Source organism: Columba livia, unplaced genomic scaffold (assembly GCF_036013475.1).
Source record: "Columba livia isolate bColLiv1 breed racing homer unplaced genomic scaffold, bColLiv1.pat.W.v2 Scaffold_127, whole genome shotgun sequence".
Lineage (NCBI taxonomy): Eukaryota > Metazoa > Chordata > Aves > Columbiformes > Columbidae > Columba > Columba livia.
In genome coordinates, this window is record NW_027043024.1 from 20499 (window position 1) to 26914 (window position 6416).

Consider the following 6416-nt stretch of genomic DNA (forward strand, 5'->3'; position numbering starts at 1 on the left):
TTTATTTTATTTTATTTTATTTTATTTTATTTTATTTTATTTTATTTTATTTTATTTTATTTTATTTTATTCATTTTATTTTATTTCATTTTATTTTTAATTTAATTTAATTTAATTTAATTTAATTTCAATTTATTTAATTTCATTTTATTTCAATTTATTTTATAAAAATATTGGCATGAACTGAGGGCATGTGGGGCAATAAATCTGCCCACATTTTTCTTCCCTGCTTGTTTATGAGTTGAGATTACAGATAATTATTTAAGGGCAATCACATGGATTGATTTAAAAGATTCTGCAGTTTTTGATCTATAAAATATTAAGGCACTTGCAAGAAATCCTCAGAAGCTTTGCCCGGCCTTAGCCAGGCACTCAAGTACTCCAACATGTTGATCCGAAGTTGTGTAAAATTAAACATGACATTTGAATGTTAACTATAAACAAAAAAAAATAGAAGTTTTATTGAGGTTTTTATTGAATTTTTATTTCATGGAAGGCAATGTTGTAAATTTACTGGAATTAGTGTTTCACACAACAGCAGGTGGGAGAGAGGAGGGAGGAAATGGGACAGAAATGCACTGCAGACACCAAGGTCATGTCCCACAGGACCCAAGCAGGTCCCTCAGCAGGCCAAATCCTGCTCTCCTGAAATCTTGCTCTTGGCCTTGTGATCATCTCCCAGGAGCCTCAGCTCCACGTTCCCATCCCTGACTGTTCCATCCTGACCAACTCTTTCTGGTTTGTAAGTGTGAAGTCCCACAGGGCACCTCACCCCACTGACTCCTCAGTCACCCATGTCAGGAAGACGTTGTCAATGAGCTCCAAAACCCGCCTTGACCCCAGCCAGGAACCTGGGAGGTGTGGGACCATAGTCCTGCCCTTGGCCTTGCACAGCCCCACATCACACTGTCCCAGGAAGGGCCCTGGGCAACGTGGGAGGGACAGGATCTGACTCCCCAGGGTTGGGGGTCAGGGCTTAGTCCTTTGGTTAATGAAACACATCCAGGTTTACGCAGCATCAGAGAGACCTTTACATTGCTTTTCCTGACCCGTCACCACTGCCTCCAGTTTTCAGCTCTAAACAAACTCTGGGGTCAGTTCTTCAGTTGTGTCCCTCAGTGGGACCCATTAATATTACAAGAAACTTTGGAGTTTGATTCTGACTTTGACTTCCTGAGAAGTTTCATCACCTTCCCCTCAGGGTCTGAGGTCCATGGACACAGCACCAAACCCACCAGAGGGGTCATTAAAGCGCCTTGGGCTGCTCCTGTGCTGCTGGGCTGGGCTGGGCTCCTGGGACACAGGGAGCTCATGGCAGCGGCAGCGCTGCAGAGAGACAGCTCTGCCCAGGAGCAGCTCCTCTGCACACGCAGCAGGGCTGAGGGCTCTGCCTGGGGATCTCAGGAGACGAGCAAGGCAGAGAGAGATTAAAGGTGGTCAGGACTGGGAGGATGACTGAGAGCTCACTGGAGGAGAAACCTTTGCAGCCCTTGCCATGGTAAGTCTCTGGGTGCAGGGCAGTGCAGCTGTAGCTCCTGGAGGCATCTCCTGAAACTGGCACAGGCACAGCTTGTGGGATCTGTAGGGACGAGGCTCTTGTCAGGCCATGTTGAACAGCTGTGAAGCCGGGTGAGCACCCAGGGGTGCCCAGGGCTGTCCTGCAGAGCAGGGTCCCTGCACCCCAGGGCTGTGCCGGGCAGGGACTCTGCCGCCTGCCAGGGTCAGCGCTCAGCCTGCCCGGGAGATCCCATGGCAGCAGCTGTGGGTGGAAGGAGCGACCCCCGGCAGGGCAGGCAGGGAGCTTGTGGGGTTGAAGGGGGCTGTGTGGGTCAGGGCTGCTCAGAGCTCCAGATCCCCCCACAGACATGGCAGAGGGTCCTTCTGAACAACGACATTGATACAGCAACAGCTGCAAGGGAAGGAGTCTGTGCTTTCAGTTTTCCACTCTTGCTCGTCTGGGTGTGCAGTGGGAGATGGGGATATATTTCTCTCTTTGGAGCAGACACTGAGACCCCAGTTCTCGTTAGGACTGGTCTGAGCTGCTCCTGAGCCCCTGCACACACAGAGCTGCCCCTGGGCAGTGCCAGGAGGTGTGAGCAGGACAGAGCTGAGCACACAGTGGGTGGGACGGGGTCTGTGACACTGACAGGGAGCAGACCAGGGACAGAGACACAGCTGCAGGCAGCACAGACATGGGCAGGGAGAGTTAACTGCTACCAGAAATGCTGGGGATGGGATTTAGGAACCTCTCTCATATGCTCTCGGTTGCAGACACATTTCCCAGTGCAACCCCTGGTCTCCTCTCCTCCCCAGCAGACCCTCTGCCCCAAAGCCATGGGGTCCAGGTCACGAGTCTCCACCTCAGCAGCTGGACCTCCAGGTGAAGGGTTCCTGGAACGGGGTACACAAATAAGGTGCTAAAAGTACTTGCTCCACAGTGTCATTATGTGAGTGGCAGCAGCACAGCCGGGTCAGGAGAAGGTTCCACAGCATGCCCGTCTGCCTTTCTGTCCTTGCTTTATTTTCTGGTAGCACTGCAGTGTCCTTCCCTGTTTCTCCACCTGTCCCTGGTGCTCTTGCTCTCTGGGCTTGGGGTGCGAGTGTGGGTCAGTTTTTGTTCTGACACCAACTCAGGGGGTTTTGCCCCAGAGCTGTGTTCATGGAAACCAGATGCCCAAGCTGCATTTTTAACTGTGATAAACTGTTTTTTCTCAGCTGGTAGAAAGAGAGAATGAGCTGAAAAATCCCTCCATCAGGGAGGGGGTTTTCCATGAGAAACAGCATGTTTATTTTCCTCAGAGAAGTCTCCCCTAACCTGACACTGCCTTTTCCTCCTTGCACAGGTCCTCATGCCCACAGGCAGCCAATGTCCAACAGCAGCTCCATCACCCAGTTCCTCCTCCTGCCGTTCACAGACACACGGGAGCTGCAGCTCTTGCACTTCTGGCTCTTCCTGGGCATCTACCTGGCTGCCCTCCTGGGCAACGGCCTCATCATCACCACCATAGCCTGGGACCAGCACCTCCACACCCCCATGTACTTCTTCCTGCTCAACCTCGCCCTCCTCGACCTGGGCTCCATCTCAACTACTGTCCCCAAATCTATGGCCAACTCTCTGTGGGATTCCAGGGTCATTTCCTATGCAGGATGTGCTTCCCAGGTCTTCTTTGTATTTTTCTTGTTTGGTGCAGAGTTTTACCTTCTCACCATCATGTCGTACGACTGCTACGTTGCCATCTGCAAACCCCTGCACTATGGGACCCTCCTGGGCAGCAGAGCTTGTGTCCACATGGCAGCAGCTGCCTGGGCCACTGGGTTTCTCACTGCTCTGCTGCACACGGCAAATACATTTTCACTGCCCCTGTGCAAGGGCAATGCTGTGGACCAGTTCTTCTGTGAAATCCCCTAGATCCTCAAGCTCTCCTGCTCACACTCCTACCTCAGGGAACTTGGGCTTATTGTGCTCAGTGTCTGTTTAGCATTTGTGTGTTTTGTGTTCATTGTGGTGTCCTATGTGCAGATCTTGAGGGCGGTGCTGAGGATCCCCTCTGAGCAGGGACGGCACAAAGCCTTTTCCACCTGCCTCCCTCACCTGGCCGTGGTCTCCCTGTTCATCAGCACTGCCATGTTTGCCTACCTGAAACCCTCATCCATCTCCTCCCCATCCCTGGACCTAGTGGTGTCAGTTCTGTACTCAGTGGTGCCTCCAGCAGTGAACCCCCTCATCTACAGCATGAGGAACAGGGAACTCAAGGAGTCTATCAGGAAAGTGATGACTGTTTGCTTTTCAAAAGCTGTAATGAAGTGACCTCCTGCTTCTACATGTCACTTGTAATATAACGCATTACTTGTTCAACCTGAGTTCTGTAGCTTTTGTGGTTTGTTTTTTTTTGATTTTTTTTTTCCACTTTGGTGTTTATTTTTCTTGTTTGTATTAATGCTATCCACAAGCAAAATTATGTCTTCTTATGGCTGTGTCCATATCTACCTGTCTGGTGTGTCCCATAGTCTTTGTGTAAATAAGGAGCTGTACTCTCTGTGTGTATAAATGAAATAAAGGACCCCACACTGACCTGTTTGCCCAGAATCCTCTCTCTGGGATCTCTGGGACTGCAGTAGCCATGTCTGTGTGCTGATGGGGAGTGAGCAGGAGCTCACTCGGGGAAGACCGAGTGAGCTGGGTCTTCCTCCCACCCTGACCAGCATGAGCCTGCGGACTCACCCCATGGCCCTGGGCACCACAGCCCACTTGCTCTGCAGAGCAGCACCGCCAGGTCGGAGCTGTATGGAGCGTGGGAAGGGGGGCAGGAACAGCTGGCCAGGTCAGCATAGCTCAGCTCTCTTGGGAAAGGGCTCTGTGGGGAGACGGGATGTTCCAGGAGAAGAGTGGGGCACTGTATGTGTGCAGGAAAGACATGGAAAGAGAAAGCCTTTGCTGCAGGTGGCAGCTTGGGGCAGGTGGCCCTGGCACTGTGGCAGCAGGACCTTCCTGAGGATCCCCTAGGCCAAATGCCTCATGCTGTCCTGGAGCTGGGTCTGCAAGCTGCCTGTGCTGGAGACCCACTCAGCTTGCTGGCTGGATGAACATTCTCACTCTTCTTCACTCTCACTAGTCCCCACTGCTGTGGGACCAGTTCCAGTTCCAGTGTGGCTGCTCTGTAGGCTCGGCTGGGGAGAGGGCAGGGGGGTGGCACAATTCAGGAGGGGGTGGGAGGGCTGAACTGGCAAATGCCGCAGAGAAGAAAATACCAGTGAACGGCTGAAGTGTGTGAGTGTGCAGGGCTGGCACACAGCAGTGTCCCCTCCCAGCCAGGCCTCCTGGGAGAGCCCTGAAGCACCAGCAGAGCAGGGGCTGGTGTGTGCCCATGTTCATGGGACATCCGGGGGAAACTGGCCCAGGACAGTCATCACAGACAGCTGCTCAGTGTCTGGAGCACAAGTGTGATGAGGAGCGGTTGAGGGAGCTGGGGCTGTTCAACCTGGAGAACAGGAGATTGAGGGGAGACCTTCTCACTGTCCACAGCTGCCTGACAGGAGGTTGCAATATGGCGAGTCTTGGCCTCTTCTCCCAAGTAGCAAGTGATAGGACAGGAGGAATTGGCCGCAATTTGCACGAGGGGAGGTTTAGATTGGATATTAGGAAAAAAGTATTTCTCTGAAAGGGTTGTCAGGCATTGGAACAGGCTGCCCAGGGCAGTGGGGGAGTCACCACCCCTGGAGGAGTTTAAAGGTGTTTAGACGAGGTTCTTAGGGACATGGTTTAGTGCGAGAGCTGGGCTATGGTTGGACTCAATGATCCCAAGGCTCTCTTCCTATCAGAGTATTCTATGATTCTATGTTTCTGCCTCAGCTGAGAGTCCACAAAGCCAACTCAGTTATGGACACCTGGCACAACCCTGACATTTGTGTGTGTGACTCTGGGAACAAACCCCACTGACCCAGTGAGATTCACCTCAGTTGCCCTGTGATTCTGGATTGTGTTTTCAAAATGACAGTGCAATCGAGGAGGCCCTGGCATCCGTCAAACACATCTTCAAGAAAGGCAGGAAGGAGAATGGGGAGAATCACAGGCTGGTCAGCTTGTCTCTGTCCCTGGGAAGGTGACGGGACAAGTCCTCCTGCAGCCATCTGCAGGCACTTGAAGGACAAGAAAGAGACTTGTGAACCAAAATAGGCAGGGGAAAGACAGGCATGTTGTGTGTATGAAATTGTGCCAGGCCTTGGACATGGTCTCTTGTGGTGTCCTTATAGAACCTCACCTGGTCACCCTGCTTTGGGAAGGAGATGTTCAGGGCTCTCTTCAAACCTGACTGACTATGATCCATTGAGTCTTTCCCCTGGACACGTTTTTGAAGATAGAATATCTGCAGAAAAGAAAAAAACAACACAATAACCAGCAGCTCAAAGATGCCCTGTGGAAAGTCTGATCTTAGTCTGTTATGAAGCAACAAACTGCCCATCTGCTTCTATATCGGAGTTTTAATGAAACTAATAATAGGCCCAGCCTGTCATCTCTATATTTTCTTGGTGGTGTTTTTTAAATTGTGATAATGCTGCCATCCCCTTTCAAATTGCTTTTCTGCTTTTCTTTTATAATCACTGGCCATGCTCTTTGTGTATTTAAACACAAAGTAGTGACTCTTTTTCATGGGATCCTTTCACGAAGGCCTGATCGGAGCTGCAGGGACCGTTCCTGTGTGCATGGGAGGAGGGGAGAAGAGCTGGAAGGGAGCAGCAGCGCTTGTTCTTCCAGAGCTGTTCTGGTTCCACTCCCACACTCTCCTTCTCATCCCTGGTGTTGGTGCAAGGCCTGAGTGCTCTGGCAGCTTGGTCACCGTCCTGCTGTGTGTCAGTGCTGTGGGCGCAGGCAGGGACAGGCAATGGGCACTGCTGTGACAGAGCTGGCCTCACAACAG